Genomic DNA, 17,510 nt, shown 5'->3' with positions numbered 1-17,510 from the left:
TCTCTTTTATTCTTGGCTTTAACCTGTGAACCAGGACGTCTCAGAAGTCATTGAGTTCTCCCAGTGTGACCAGCAGACTGTGACCAGTGCTCCCAGTATAATAAACAAATGTTTTATTCTTTCACTTTTTGTGTATTTTTAAATATCTCAATCTGAAGTATTAGTGTAATAATGTAGCTTTTGTAATGAAATAAACATAATTTACTCTGTTAGAATTATTTTCACTCTTTGCTGTCAATAGCAGAGTTGACATACTGTAATAAATATTTATTCTCTGGAAAATAGTAAAAAAAAATAGGTAGTCTAATGTTTGACAATGATTGATTTATAAATCAAAAGTCATTTCTCAATAACGTATAAAAATACAGGAAAACTATTTGTTTCTTGTCTTGAAATGTTAAATGTACATTAAATTATGGAATTATGTAAATATATTATTTAATAAAACACTGTAAAAGTATGTCTGTTCATCAATTTCAATATAAAAATTATCAGAATAATTTCCATTAAATAAATATTGTGCTCTTTATTCAGAAATGCCTCAAAACAATTAAATAATCACATCAAAAGTTAGAAAGGCTATCTTCAGTAATTTCTTTGATTGCCAATTATATTAATGTGTGTGAGAAAATGTGTCAATGGCAGGTATTAACTTAAAATATTTCGCAGAACGGCACTTTATAAAGTTCGGTCCATTCACTTGTATTAACTTACTGGCACATATTCCACATTCAATATGGCGGACGCTGTTACATATCGAAGCAACGGGCCGGCCCACTCCATGAGGCGTCTACGTATTAATGTCTATGATGGACCTTACCACAGGGGCCGCATTTCATTGGCTAATGCCCATTTTACGTAACAGCGCAGCTATCACGTGCCTTACCGTCTCACAAACTCATGCTAATATACATTGTGGACTACCAGACCGACAGAAAGTTTTTGCGTTAGGACTCAAAAAAAAAAATTGGTTCTCCGTCAGTGGGGTATCTGTACAGGCAATGTCACGTATCCTGATCGTATTTGTGGAACTAAAATTCACAGATTTCCAAAATCTGAAACGGAAAGCTTTGCTTGGATCAAAGCTTGTGCACAACCGCATTTGCTGCTCAACCGTCGTAGGATCAATAAGAACAAAGGAGTGTCTGCTGGTGTAAGTATTATTGCTTTGCTTTCTTTGTGTTTAGTGAATGAAAAAAAGAAAGTCAATAATAAACACATCCATTATGAAAACCTTTTAGCCAAGTACAGCATAATGGCAGTACCGATACAACTTCTACATCCTGAAGCCTGTCTGTTACAGTCTTACGTTAACTGAACAGATCAATATGCAATGTGTACCGTATCTGACATTAAAGATTTTATTTTTATTTAACCTGAAAAGGCTTTTTACTAAACTGTAATCGTGTTAGCCACGCTAGCACCGAGTACCGTGTATCAGGCCTAGGCACATTCGAACCCTCAAAACCATGAATGCCGACTTACCCAGCCTTACAAGAACAATAGGTGTCAGTGATCTTGTCCACGGCTATATTTATGCTGAGGGTGTGAGAATCTGCTGTTTTTCTCATCGACCTGTAGCATTTAGCTGTGACGCGCACAATGTTGGAGGCATCGCATGGCTCAAACACCTTGATGTCATCCAAAAAAGATGACATGAACTTGTTGGTTCCCTTGTCCATTGTCGTGGCTGATATTTTGTGAAACTCCGGCAGAAATGCTACACTAATCGACTCAGAAATACTCTGCAGAGAACGGAAAATGCCATGTTTAGACATTGGAGCTAAGCTGTTAATGTGAGACATGAAGTCATGTGGGACTTTCGAGGGGCGTTTCTGGGCGGAGCTTGGTAAAGTCCATTCCTTTGGGGGATGTTTGGTTGAAGGTAAACTTTACACCTTAAATCAGTGGTTCTTAATCTTTTTTGAGGTACCGAACCCCCCAGTTGCATATGCGCATTCACCGAACCCTTCTTATTCCAATCCCCCCCCTCCCCCCCCCACACACACACAAAATACTTTGTGCTATTCTGATTTAGTAATGTAATTATATTAGCTGTGTAACCACCCCACACCACTAGAGGCAGTACCAACCCCAAAAAGATGCGACTAAGGAGCAGATTTAGACTATAGAATTTGGTAAAAACTGTGAGTTTTGCTGAAGTAATTAGACAAAAGTTCAAATCCATGCTGAGAGTGGATCTCCTTCAATCAGTGCTCCTCCACAGCTCTGATTGGCTAAGCAATATAACGTGATCCTCTGGAGCAAGTGATGGCAAAGCGGGGCGTCATCACGACTTTACACAAGTGTTTCTTTACCTCCGCGGCAGAGGCTCCGCCGAACCCCTGAGACCGACTCATCGAACCCCTGGGCTTCGGCCGAACCCAGGTTAAGAACCACTGCCTTAAATGCACAACAATGCCAGTTTAGACTTTGAGCAACTTGGTAAAACTGTATTGTGTAACATTAAATCATGCTCGGCTGCAACTGTATCGATGGCAGCTCTTCTTCTTCTTCTATTCAGTGTTTGTTAGCTTCTTGGCGCAGCTCTGTTCTCCTGCTACTGGTAGCTAAAATCACGATACCCTCACTGTGTATCCCTCTGAAAAATGAACCTATTTAAATAAAGAAATCCCATAGGTGACACCACGATAGAGAGCGTTCATTTTATAGCATTAACGCCTGTGCTGTAAGTGGTCCGGTGTGAAACGTGGGTGATAGAACAACACAGCACTTTTAAATTTCAATAATCAGAATGTAGAAATTGTTTCCGTTGTTTTAAAAGGTTTATGTCAGGTTGCCTTTTCCCCATCGATGTGCTTCCCGACCGCCCTGCACCTTAGGGGCTTAAATAAAAGACACGCACATTGCGCAAAACTGTGAAACAGGAGAAGCGGGACATAAAACGGAGAGACGAACTAGATGTGAATTATGGCATAAAAACAGAGAATCCGACGCTGAACAGTGAAAAATCAACACGATGTGAAACACATGACGATTAGGCGGTGCAGCAGGTGATGAGTGAAAATCACTGATGGTGAATAAACGATAAAATAAATCTAGCAACAGGAAATAAATTAAAGTGGACATAGCAATAAACCAAGAGAGGATAATACTAATCAAATGAAACTAAATGGAAATGAATGAAGAACAAAATGCAAGAATAAACTAAGAAACTAAAGTAAATACAGAGGAATAAACTGGTATGGCAAGACCTTTCGAGCAATAATTAATACAGAGGACTGTATGGCAAGAAAAACAGACACTATTTCCAGATAAAAGGTAAAATAATATTGTTGAAATGTCATGGGTTTGTTGAGACAACATCTAGTACTGAGAATAAATATATTTTACAGACCATAACAGTTAAGAACTTATCACTTCTTTATGTTTTTAATTAGATTTGATATTTCTTCAATATTATTTTTCATGTCAGTGTTAATGTCATGAGGCTGTTGACTACATGACACTTTCAACTTGACTCATTAGGATTTGATTAAGAACCAGATTTGTAATTTCTGTCCAGTAAAACTATTAATCTATAATCAATAGACATGTCTATATAAAGATATAATCCATGTTTCTGTCTCATATTTGTATGGCATTAAAAGGATCTGGAACTTTTGTTTTTCCACTGAAAGCTCTGGTTTGCACAATAAATACCATGTGGCTGAAGTTTTATGGATGATACTCTGATGTCCCATTCTCCTGAAGGCAGCACAGAGCTGCAGTACCAGAAACTGACAGAAACACTGAAGAGAAGAAGAGCTATGATTAATGTAGTTACAGTTCTATCCATGTTTTAATGTTGCAGAGCTCAGTCGTTTTGAAAATTGATCAAAGTTTAAACTGGCATGTGGAACATCTTTTATCTGGTCATTTTGTGGAATATTTAACAATTAGAAAATGGCACAAAATAAGAATATTTTTTCCACTCTGATTGGCTGCTGTTACCAATTTTAACTTGAATGTTCATTTCATTTTTTGTAGATGCCTGTGAAAATAATTTCTATTCACATTACTTTTTTGTTCTCTTGGAAATTATTTTAATGACAAATACAGAAACAAGCATAAAAATCAAAATATCTACAGTAGTGATAGTAATATTAATGAGAAAATAATGGTCAGTGCAAAGTAGCCTGCAAATTCTTTGGTGGGGGGCGGTGAGGGACCTGGATAAAGGCTAGGGGGGCGTTGGCCCAAAAAAGGATGAGAAACACTGTTCTAGCGTATAAGCTTAAATACATTTAATTGTACATAAACGAAATGAAAAAATGTCTTGACATTAAAAGTTATATAAGATGTAATTCATCTAAGTGATGAATGGAAATGTGAAAAGGGTATTATGTGAAGTTATTACATGTGAGAAAACTAAACCAGGTTTATAAGACAATGGTTATGTAAAACATTAATACTGTACACTGTAAAAGGTTTGTCCGTAAACAAATAAAGAAAAATGCAATCTGGATGCTTCGGTCGTCATTGCTGACTTCTATTTTATTATCCTTCAGATTGTGCTCATCACTCTTACAGCAGTTCTGACACTCAGGACCTGTAACGTATGGATTCATGGCAGGGTTTACTTGTTCAAGTGAACCTATAGTTGGTGCGTTTCCCTGGTTATCATTCCAGGCAGTTGTAGCAGATAATAAAGCAATTTTAAAGGTTACAGAAGGATATATAATTTGGATATTTCAATCTACCCTAGTTCTCCTAACTCACCACACTCATGTTTTATTTCCCAGAATAACTGGGAAACCTTTTCAGATTTTTGCCAAATCACCCTGAACAAGAACTAGTCCGCCAGGTTAAAACGAATTAAGCCATATTCCATGTGAACTTTCTGAACTAAGATTCCAGCTTCAATTAGCATGATTTGTGTGAAGTATTCTTTATAATATATAGGCGAGTCATGACATCATTCACTAAGAGAGTCAAAATGTTGCTGCTATTCTCTGCAGCATCCCTTGCCCATTGCAGTGGTGTGCAAAACAAATCAGTTGAATCTGTTTCCAGATGAAGGTGTTTATGCGCAACACAATCTGTCTACTCTTGTTACATGAAGTACCGAACGCAAGCAACTCCTCTGAAGAATAAACATCATTGAAAACCCAGAGAATATATTATAGATAGTTCTCCTTTCTGCACATTACCCTTACTTAGCTTGCTACATACTGCCTTCTATCAGGAATTTACAGAAATGACTTTATTGGTAGGTTATATTTTATCAAGTTAAATAAGGATTAGAAATAAACTGACATTGGTACTTTGTACTATATCAAGAGTATGTTTTCCTCCCCATTCTGGTTAATGTTAAATACAAAGACAAGCATAGATATGGTTTGCACCACAACTTCCATTTAACTAAAAAAGCTCATTTTTATTTTAATCACTTATGAACTGTATATAAGAAGCTGGAATCTGTTTCTGGCCATCTGATGTCTGACTGCACTTCCTCTAAAATCCTTGTATATTTGTGAAGGAGGAAAGTCTGGCAAAGGATTAGGGGAGAACAGCAAACTGCCAAATTCTGCACAGCCTGTCAAGAGTTTGGAAAAGAAAGAGACAGGAGAGGGAAAAAATGTCAAGAAGGAGACTGCAAATGAGGCTTCTTTCAATAAGAGGAATCGATGAGATGCAAGAAAAGATGTTGTGTGCATTGATGAAAAGTGTCCATGGGCAAACACGGTATGTGTATGTAGGAGAGATGTTAGGCTGTGAAGAAAATGAGAATAGTGTGGCATTGAGGAGGATGAAGAACACTGTTTTTCCACCATATTTCCAATGCAGTAGGCTTTTTTTTCTTTTTTTTTACATGGAGTGAGGCCATTGTTGCAAATTGTGGATTCAGCAGACTGCGTTGAACCAGCTCAAAAAAGAGAACGACGGATCATAAAAAAACAAACAAAAAAGAACTGCAACCTTTATAAATTAGTGTAATCTTCTTCCAATTGATGATTCTCTTGAATAGCCAAAAAGTCATCTACAGGTTTTGTAATTAATTTTAGGCTGCTGCCATTTGTTGTATTTAGTTCCCTGGTCTGAACGTGTTGTAAAAAAAGATGTGATTGTTAAGGACACACCTTCTGCAGTTGTCCATGTCACCAGGCCTTGAGGGGTTTGCACTTTTTTACCATCAGCCCCATCATGGCAGATGAGCGCCAACATAAATGCATGCGCTTCCTCTTAGATGTATATTAATATTTCATTTGCATTTGCATCCAGTGTATTTAAAGTGGAGCCTTGTGTTAAAGAACAAAATCTTTGTACTCATTCAGCCTTGATGTCAGCTGCTCTACTAATCTCCTTTCTCAGTGTTGGCAGGACATATGTTAAGAACACAATGACCCTGAGGTTGTACATGATCTAGTGAGAGGTTTGTCCTCATGTAGTCATGATGTCATTAGTCACTGATGGCCTTTGAAGCTGATATAACAATGGCTGGGTGCAGAAGGTGAGAAAGCTTAGAGACTAAGGCATTCATTGTGTCTTTTCTCCACCTTTTGTTTTGATAGTGTAATGAATACAGCCAGACAAATCCACAAAAGTGATGCAGTATTGGCCGATTGGATGCCATCTTTTGTAATCTTAACATTCATAAATGCAGAGTTCACTTTAAAGATTTTAGTTTAATTGACCTTTCATTGTGACGTTGGGAGCCAAAGTAAAGCTGAGAGTACAGCAGTGGCTTGCAATATCATACTTTAATGGGTATTCACAATATTCTGACAAACTTTGTCAAAATCTGCAGAGAAATAAGTTCATTTTCGTATGTTTTTCTTTCAATACTCAGGTATTAATGTTGTTTTTTTCCCCATTTCTTACAGAAGGACATCAGCTTAAAGTTCCCTTCAGCTTGCCAGTTTTTCATTCACAGTGACAATGAGCCGGTGTGACACCTTATTTTTGGTACCAGCTGTGTGCAAAGAACAACGTGAACCTTTCTGTCTCACCATCAGTCAGAGGAGGTAAAAAGTTACTGTTGACCTCGTCAAGGCTTGACATGGGATCATTTTATGAAAAAGACAATAATAATAATTTGAAGAGCACATCTGTGGTTTGCAACTGTAATTTAAATTATCTTTACATGCCATATGTTTTAATTCAAATTTTTTTCCAGATTGAACAGAACTATACAGCTCAGATGGACAAAATTACGGCACAGCCGCAAAATTACGGCCATATTATTCCCATTCTCAGATGACGCATTGAACAATGCTGTGAGATGTTTCAAAGCTTGGCTTGATTATTGCCTCAAACTTGATCACATGTTGACCAGTCTTGTGTGTTTCTTGACCTTTGTGATGCTGTTTGTTCACTAATGTTATGGCTATGGCGTTGGATCCTAGGGTGTCAGATTAAAGTGAGCTGAACACAAATGAACGGCAACATTTTCCGATTATTGTAAATAATTTTAAAAACCATGTGTCCTATTCCTTTCATTTAGATTTGTGTTCTACTTTCCATTGGTCTATTTCAAGAAATCCCTAGAATACCTAGTGGTTTGTGGCTGTATTATGACAAAATGTATGAATGCATCATGTCCATGTTAAAACCTTAAAATGGTTTCTCTATGTCGCCTCCTATTTTTGGCTGTTTCTCATTATCTAGAAAGAGAAGAGGCGAATGATTTGTAACCAAGTTTAACATTGTCCGTGCAGGTAACAACACCATCCTTTAAGGTAAAGTGTATTGAATGAAGATGGAAAAAGCACAAAGAAGTCCCAAACCCAAAGGTCCTCTACTCTCCATCTACTGTCTGCTGTAGGGGCTCTTGAGCATGTTGTTCACACAGAGGCACATCCATCTTCTTTTTATCCCAAATTACTTGCCGTCTGTGATTCTCACTCCCCGTATAAATGAAGTGGGTGTAAGAGGGTGGGAAAGTGGTGGGCTGATGGATGTTATTAAAGGTGTTGCATGGCTAATCAGTGGAAAGGAGACAAGACTGTGAGGGTTGAGAGAGGAGGCGAAAGAGAGAGAGGGAGGGTATAATCAGAGATGTGCAGTGTCTTTGAGGGAGCAGAGAAAGAAAAGGCAAAACGAGACAGAGACAGGAAAAGGGAAGGAGGATGTTGATCCGGCCCATGTTATGATGTCAGTTTGGTTTATCTCCATCAGTGGCTCTGACTGAACAGAGAGCTCATGCCACCCCTGCTAGCTGAGTGAAACTCCATGTTTATAAAAAGGTAAATGCAGGTAGCTTCCCTCTTGCCCTCTTCTTTTCTCCATTTTTGTCCCTGGCTGGCTTCTCACTCTCCATTTAGAGAGTGAGAAAGTGCGGATCTTTATTTATAAATCATTGTACTCCCAAATCTTCCACTTGGCCTATTTGGTTTCAGGAACCACATCATGCATTTGCTTTACTCTCTATATGCAGCCCTTTCATATCTTTCCCAAAATATGTTTATTTTCATAATTATACATATATTTAGTGATGTAAAGCTTCAGAGTACAGTACACTTTTACCAAAATGTTCAGTCTTTTGAGTTCTTTTCTAATACTGTAAAATAAGGATATTTACATGTGCAACAATACCAGCTTAACTGTTTTTTATCACCGCAGTCTTAAATACCATGTGAGAAATAACGGACATGGAAAATCTGAGTAAATAATGATGCAAAAATCCATGAAGGTTTAATCGGTGATATTTTTGTGCTCCTCATGGTCACTGTTTTTATTATTTCTTAATGAAAGCAAATTCTGAGTTGGTAGCTTTTAAAATCCTGGAGGTGCATTTGAAGTTAAGTGGATCAGGCATAAAGGAGAAGCATTTGGCGCTTGTAAATAAAGTTTTATACACTTCCTGCTACCCAGCATTGTAGACGAAGCAGACTCAGTCTAAGAGCAGGCATGCACAAAATGATGTCACTCACAGATGGTGTTAAAACCTCAGGTAGTAAGACAGTTAGACAGCTATAATTAGAACCTAAAAACATATATCATATTACTCCTGTCATGTTTTGCAATAATTACCATCTTGCCTTCACTTATTAATATGTTAGGTTAATATAATTACAGAATGCACCAAAATGTAGCCATTCCTGTGCATTCTACCACTTACTGCACATTACTGTTAATCATTCTCCTTGGCAGACATTTCAAACTGGAAAACCGGACTGAGCAAGGCTAATCAATTTAATTATATATTTGTTATTTCTAGATTCTTAATTGCAAGCAGGCTCAAATGTTGACGAAACTCCAGATGTATGGCTTCACTAAAACATGATTGTCCCTTCGATTTTTTTAATGGCTTTAGTTGGTTCTAAACTAAATAATTCCAAGAATTTGGGGCATAAAGAAAATTGTCTGATTGACATGTAGGATTGCCACTCACTTAACATTTTTCTCCTTTGCATTATAAATCAAATTACTCTCTTAACTGAAGACCAACACATATACACCATCAGAGGTTGTGTAAATTGTTCTCTCTCCTCCAGAGCTGGAAGAAAGGAATGACGTCATTCTGTTGTTGCAGTCCTGGTTTAGGAGTTCGTGCAGCTTGTTCTTGACACACATTCTGGCTGGACCATTTTTTGTGTGTGTCAAGTTCTTTTTTAAACTGTGTAACTTCCCCACTTGAAAAGGAATGGATGACCCCACGCAGACTCTTAATGACAGGGATTTACTCGAAGGATCAAACAGTTTGTCTTGCTTTTACTTCCATTTATTTCAGTGTATAGACATGTTCACCGTTGATCCAGAGGATTCAGGTAAAAACCTTTAAACAAACCCAAAAAATAATAATTACTAATCTGTGTAAATTCATTTCACTCAATTACAAAAGGAATGGCAAATTATATAGGTAAATACCAAGCAACAAAGTGATCAAAATTAAATACACAAGTAACTAAACTTATGTTAACTTTAAACTTAACTTTAAAGTGCAGTTCAAGTTAATATTTGTATTTACATTTCATACATTTCTTAACATACAAACATAACTTCTCAACATTAATAATAAATATTTACTATAAATTTAGCTTTAAATTATCTTTTGAAGTTGATGATAAATTAATTAACAGTTGAACTTGGTACCAAATCCATTTCATCAACACAACAAACAACTTAATCATAAAAGTCCATCAATCAATGAACGGAAAGTGTCACCGCCGCAATCCACCACTTCAGTTCGCTGTCACTATTGATCCGATCGGCCAAACTGGAATGTAGACACTTTTGCGGTCCGATTTCATGTCAACACAGTTTATTTCTTACCGGCTGCCTCTCTGCTCATCAAAAGATCATCCAGTTGTACACAGGTTGGATAGGATCTGTGATTCAAAAGTCCGCAAACTCCTGTCCTCTTTGTTTGGCGGCTCTCACTTGCATCTTCTTTTTTTTTTCTTGTCCGTCCCTCTTTTAGGTCCGTGTGGAAGCGCGTGGTTCTTTTTTTTTTTTTTTTCCATCTTTTTTTTTCTTTTCTGATTTGACTTCACAGTGTGTTTGGTGGTGTTAATAAACTGGTGTGTGACTGGACTTCCCAGGAGCTCTGCCCTTGAGGTCTTGTTAGGTAGGAACCTTCCAGAAACAGCCAGAAAAAAAAAACGTTGTTTCTGTTTTTGTGGGGTACGTAAAGTCCTCATTTTCTGTCCATTTTGTTTATAGTTTATTGAAGTAAGGGCTGTGAAAGAAAACACAAAGGCCTGTTTTTCACCGATCAAATGTTGCTTTTAAGAGGTGAAGATTACCACAAGGCAGGAAACGGCTTGAAATGGTATTTTCTCACAACATGTGCTTTTAATTATATCCCATGAGAACCAACATAATTTAGAGTAACAGAGTTTTCTGGCACTAAATAAATGTTGAAATATGGGGTCATGATATAATTGCTCACTACACCTGAACAAAGCATTTAGTCTCTGTTGTTTTCTGGCTGAGCTTCTACAACTAGCTAGCTTCCTGCATCTCTTTTTCTTTAATTGTCTCTTTCTTTCCATTTATTTCCTCCAGAGGATTAAACAACAGCAGTCATAAGGGAGCTGTTAGACAGATTTAACTCTGCCATGTGCCTCGATGATTATTTCTTTCAGAATAATTCACAGGTTAATCATGATTCCCTTGAGATAAAAAACAAAAGATTACCAACTAGCTTCCCTTTGTCTCAAAAATATAAATATGAAGCCTGAAAGGTCAGTCGTGGTGTTTAATTATTATATTACAAGCAGTTAGACCAAGCCTCAGTTGAGCTCTAATTTATTTGCAGCATAGATTTACATTAATTCATCTTAAAATTCTGAATTTAAAAGCCACTACTCCATTTAAAAAGAAAAAGCTCAATTCTGCAACCTGCAACAATTCTAGTTTTTTAACTTTGAATGATTTGGAGTTACATGATTTAAACTTTGACCTGAATTACTGCATCATAAAAAAATTAGTAGCGATCTATAAAGAAACATTGGTTTTCAGTATTATCAGTAAGTAATTAATTGCTTTTTATTGTCAAAGTAAACGTTTGAGGTGTCTTTTTGTTTTGTCGCACAACAGGCCTGTAGGTGAGCCTTGCATTTGGTCTGTTGGACGTATTAGAATAACAGAAAGGTAGACTTATGGTGTACTTTTTGCCCTTTTTTTTTTACACATTTGTTGCAAAGAATCTAATTACAGGATGATAAAGCAGATACATTTAGCACTTTATTATCTATAAAGTTGATTAATGAACATTGTGACCTTTCTATGTGGTTGATAATCAAGAGCATCCTTAGATGCTGGCGAGTGAAGATGTTGCCCGATTCAACATGCTTATTTAATCTTCCTGTCACCTCGATGCCTAAAAGTTGCCCATTAAGTTAAGCACGAGAGCCGACGTTCTCAGCTCTATGGACTGTGACTGTGAGTTTTGTTTTCGGAGCAGACTAACGGCGCCTCATGACTCAGCGGAGCGTGATGTTTCAGTATGGCAGCCAGACGGGCACAAATCCTGCAACACCCTTCTCTTCAAATGTCAGTCCCATCCAATTACATATTTGAGTGATGTCATTGCCCACAAGGGGATGCCACCAATAAAGTTCTATGTTTGTCACTGGGCTTTTGTTTTTCCTTCCTGCGTTTTTTTTTTGTTTGTTTTTTTTTTCAAACATAAAAGCTTCATGGAGAGCTTATCGTGGGCGCCGGAACAATGCATTCAGTGACAGAGGAGACCTGTGAGCTGTTACAGTGTCATGTTCCATGCTGAAGAATCCTCATTGTGTTTCTCTGATTTTCTTGGGTCATGTCTGCAGTTGGTATTCATTTGCCAGCAGTTTGGACCACCTACACACTGGCTATATTTACAAGAACGTCTGCACGCTGCAGTGGACTTTGTTTTGATTATTGGTTGCTCTACTCACGGTCAAGCACTCACAATATCTGCTTTTGTTGCAATATTAAAATGTGTGCGTACTCTTCAGTAGCATGCTGTGATCTTCAAAAACTGATAATGGATCAATAAACAATGAGCTCGCAGCAGTGCTTCTTGCTAATGCAGTGTATTTTGAGATCTATTTTGCTGCAGGCTGTAGGCAGTAAAAACATAAATCCTTTGTTGCCTTGGAAATGGATCTAAAAATGAACTTAACATTTGCCCGTTGAGTCTTATGATGTATAAATATGCATGAGTTAATTCGAGTTTTGCCTTTTAGAAATATTTCATGCAGGAAAGTTTTATGTCACAGTGTTGCCTATTATCGTTTTGTGGGACACAGCTGGGGGCTGTATAGTTTGGTTGTAATTTACAGTTAAATTAGCATTTTGTCAAAGCAGATTAAGCAAAACTAACCGACTGATTTAAGTTCTTCATGTCACAGTTACTTATTACATTATAAAGCCACTAATAATTAAACTAAGAAATTAATTTAAAATCAACATTTTGGTAAGCTGTAAAGGGTTCCTTAAAACTAGCTCGTCCTTAAGCTAAATGGGTTAATGATTTCTGTGGTAGCAGTATGTGGCAAACAAAAAGTTTCCTAAACAAATTCTGGGCTGAAGGTGAGCAAAAAGTGAAGAACAGTTCAGTGCATCCCTCTCCCCCACGTTTACCAAGGCAAATAAAAAAACAGCAAGAACTTGGATTGTTATTTGTGGGGTCTTGGAGAAGCATCAAGAACACAGTGTGCTCCCCGTTATTCATGATGAGGTTTGAGGATTTCCTCTTCAACTTTTCCATGGGGAGGTTCCGGGTGTTTATTGTCATCATAGCAGCAAATCCTCCTTGCACATTTTTGTTCAATCTGTGGGTATGTGTGCTTTACATAACGACCCCTCTTTAACTCATTGCCAGAGTTGAGAAAGCCTGAAAAATTGATGATGGCGTCATGGCATTGTGAGCTTCTAATAGTTTGAGTTAAAAAAAGACACCCATGTTGATGTATTTTAAGGTGACATCTCAAACACACTGCTTCCTTTTGTGACATCATGCCAACTTCTTTAGAAATCAGCCAAGATATCAGGAAAAAAAACCACAAAAAAAAAACAGTGAAAATAGTCCTATACTGGGAAAGGCTGAAAGACCGATGACAGAGAAGCCGTTGCTTCAAAGGCAACATAAAAAGACAACTACTCTGAACAGCTTGTGGACGCATATCTGATTTTACCCACAAAATATAAAAAACAATTCTATGAAACAACAAGAAAGGTTAAACAAACTTCTAACTCTTAAAAAAATGTGCATGTTTCTGTTTAGTTCAGTAACTGCATCAAATTATAAACCAGGCAGTTGTACAATCTTAGCTAATGTTACTAAGACAATTACCCTGCATGTGTTAGCTGATTTGTGCCATTGTCTTAGTTTCCCCAGACTAATTGTTACATTTGTGCAATACACAGTTTTTATGCATTGATGCAGTAAACAAAGCAAGTCAAATTAGGCAACAGACATCTGAAGAGCAACTCCAAAGTCACGTTCTATATAAAAAATAAGCATGAGGATTATTGGTTTGTTTTAACACCCTATATTCTTTATGTTATTGTACACTTAATCTACTTAAAATGTCAACATTTTTGAACATCCAAGAATGCCGACTTCTTCTCCTCTAATTTTCACGAGGAAAACTAGACCCACAAAGCTTGTGAACTGCGGTTTATTTCTTCTTGGCTGGCTGTCAGAGCAGAGAGGGGTTATTGCCCAGGAAGGAACGTGTGCTCATGCAAATCCATACTTATCCGCCACAACATTTCCATGCTTTAATTAAGCACACTTACAAACCTGCTTCTAGCATTAATTGTGCCAATCTGCCTCCCCAAGAACAAGGAGATAAGGCATGGGAGAAATATGCAGACTTTTGCTGCCTTTTAACAGAAAAGTTTTTAATTGGTGGATCTCATAAATAGCAGAAGGTACTAGTTGGTAGTCGAGACAGGTTGTACAGATGTTAGACTGAGTCCTGACCTTTTCTGCTGGATGCATGTTTTGCACCATTTTAAAACTTATTTCTCCAAACTCTTAATTCCCAACCAAGAAGGAAAATGTACAGCAAAAAGGGTTTGACCTCTGGGCTGTACAGTTTCCTTCACTGGGCATGGGTTACATTTATTCCCAGTGAAACCTTTACTCAGAAAGATAGTGATTAAAAAAAGGGCACGCTTTACAGGACTGCTGGAGGTTTTTTGCTCCTTAAAAGGAATTTGATGTTCATTCCACCATGTTAACAGTCCCACTCTGCAAAGGCAGAGAAATGTTTTGTGAGTGGGGCTTTTCTCTGGGTCAGTGCTTAAAAACAGGAACAGGAAAATTGAGAGTGTCTATTCAAGTTTTGCAGCTTTTGAGGATCACACTTAAACACATCAGACTGATTTGGCACATGGTCAACATCTGGAATTGCTCCATGTAAATGAAGCCATACATTAATAGTTTAAACTGTTTATATATACATATAAAAAAGTAAATATATAGTATTTATTGCTGCATACTTGGTTACACAGCAATAAAAAATGTTCCCTTGAATGTATTGCTAATTAGATTTAAAAAAAATTTTTATAGTGAATTGATTTTAAATGTTTATTAGAGCCTTCCATACAAAAAAGTGAAATGTGACATTTTGTATGAAGAACAACATGTTACTGGAAAAGTAAAAAAATATTTCCCCAGCTCTTAAAACAGCATTATTCTCAATAATTAGCTCCAGTGAGAACCAGGAAAGCCTCAAATGAATCTTTTGTCATATAAAGACTTGATGACTCAAATACGCTACTTCTTGCAGTTCTCTGACAGTGGTTTTCTTTGTAATATATTTATTTCATTCCATCCAATCCTGCTCATCCTTTGTGTAGAGATGAACAAGGATCCTCACTCAGCTTCGCTCTCACTGTTCTAGTTGTTGTAAGCTATTTAATTATTTTTCAAGCTGCAGATATGGGTGAGTTTTTCAGTGGGAGCTAAATTCTTTAATCCCCATATCTCAAGCTATAAAAAATATGATATGCATGTTTTGTTGTTCTTCCCTGCTCCTCACCATATTTGCACACCAAAGTGACAAAAATTCATGGCTTACTAATTAATTCCTAGGAAGTGTATTCAAAAATACAACAATAAAAATGAAAAAAAAAAACAGTTTGTGTTTTGCATATTTGTTTTGCATGTTAATGGAAAAAAACAAACAGAAAAACAAATAACGCCAAACACACACTAAACCAAACAAAAAAAATTATTTAATATATGTACATTGATTAAAGGTTCAATTAAAAAAATTATATTGTGAGAAAATAGTGGATTATTTAAAAAAATTCAAAGTTGAAATGCAAAAGCCAATTATATTACAGTATCTTTTGGGTTTTTGTGCATCTTCACCAAAAATGCCAGTTTCATGAACCATTTTTTTACTTAATTTTTCACATTCTTAAAATACTTTAGGAGATGTCCCGACAAGCACACCATTTCAATACACACCAAAAGAAGCTTTTGTATGAATCACTCGCAGAAAAGAAACTATATCAGCCCTGACTTTGGGACTAAAAAGCAGTGACTTGTACAACAAGCTGAAGTAGACAAATGCAAAGAGTTCCTGAGGGGTTACAATCTGTCCATCATCTGTCTGTCTGCTCCTCCGCCCCCAAGCCTTTCCCATCCTCTATCAACTCGCCTCCCTTCAAAGTGTCAAGTCAGTAAAAAGTTTCTTTAGACAGTGGAGAGTCTAGCGAGTGCAGTTGTAGCCTAAGGAAGATATATTAAACTGTAGTCTTCATTTCTCTTAAGATTAAATGAGACACAGCAGTGAAAATACAAGTTAACTTGTTAGTCTAAAGTTAGGCAACTAGATGTCTGTAATCTTGTGATGTCATTCGCGTGCATAAATATAAACTAGGGCTGTTTTATTCTGGAGTCAGTGCTTGGATTCAGCACCGACTCCAACACCGAAGGACTAGCATAACCTCTGCAAAAAACACTCCATCAGGACCGATCTTGCTGGAGGAAAACTCATCACTTTGAGTCGGTCAGAAATGGTAGTCGGCGTTGTAAAGAGCGTCAACAAACAGAAGCGAATACTATTTCATATGGGTCATTGTTCTTTTGGAAGACCCTTTTGTTCCCAACTTTTAACTCCTTGATTTCCGTCTTCAGAGATTCCTTTTATATTTCCACATAACTTATCAGTCCCTGACTCATAGCCAGGATTTTCTCAATGCATTTTGCTTTTGTACTGGGGTTGATGCAATCAATTTGCAGAAAGAATAAACATGTTCATTTATGGGACCATGAACATTCCTCCTTCTTGGAAGATACAGTGACTTTATACTTACATGTAATTACTTGGAACAGATGAATGTGACATCTTCTAAAATCTGGACATAATACCCAAAGAACAATCAGACTTGTGGAAGTGTGTGTGCTTGAGCGACAACCGGGCAAAGCTGGGTTAGCAATAACATTTAATTCTGACATCATTCTGGCTTTCAGAAAAAATAAATATGCTTTGTAACTCTAACTGACTTGGAACAAGGAATGTTTAGCCTGATTCAATGAGGCTGGTTTAAATACTAACCCTAATCGCATTTAATCCATTTTAATTTTGTCATCTGAGAAACCTTTTTGCTCAAATGAGCAGCAATCATTTTCTGCTGCAATGAATACAACTAGAAAAAGCTTAAGCATATTAAAAACATAAATATCTGTTCCAATTTACCTTGTGCAAACAGTACTTATGCTGAATTCAACAGGCAGTAAGAAAATTATCTGTTAATTTAATATGTTTATTTCCCAAGGTCTTCAAAAAAATTGTTTGGCACCCTCTGCAACATCAGTGGAGGTCAGATGTGATTATTTCTTTCTTTCATGGATGACAACTATGACCTCTGCCTTGAGTGCTTAATATTGAATTTTTTTAGTCCTAAAATTTTTGAGAGTGAAACCTTGAAATTGGATCTGGCACTTTGGGATCTTTTTTGAGTGACATTATTATTCCACAGTACTTCATACATACAAAGGCTACTATCTAGAAATGTGACTATTTTGGAGACTGTTTACATGCATCATTTGTTTGTTTTTTTTAGATTTATATTATTGACATATACACATACTTTTCTGCAATTTGTGCCAT

At 36.9% G+C, this 17,510-nt stretch overlaps 1 long non-coding RNA gene across 2 annotated transcripts in view; it reads left to right on the top strand.

Moving 5' to 3' along the window:
* LOC145552594 (uncharacterized) overlaps positions 1–8,597 on the top strand; it is a 31,944-nt gene extending 23,347 nt beyond the window's left edge. Inside the window, exons 3-4 of one of the 2 annotated variants that reach the window (XR_014088694.1) lie at positions 6,828–6,968; positions 7,662–8,595. This is a non-coding gene — a long non-coding RNA (uncharacterized LOC145552594). Of the gene's footprint in view, positions 1–6,827 lie in introns of both variants that reach the window. The other variant, XR_014088693.1, reaches the window with a different exon arrangement.
* Positions 8,598–17,510: the final 8,913 nt, after the last annotated feature.

The sequence above is a fragment of the Poecilia reticulata genome, chromosome 8, assembly GCF_904066995.2.
Source record: "Poecilia reticulata chromosome 8, P_reticulata-male-v2, whole genome shotgun sequence".
NCBI classification, from domain to species: Eukaryota; Metazoa; Chordata; class Actinopteri; order Cyprinodontiformes; family Poeciliidae; genus Poecilia; species Poecilia reticulata.
The sequence above is the reverse complement of the archived record's forward strand: the minus strand, read 5'-3'. Positions and strand labels throughout refer to the sequence as shown.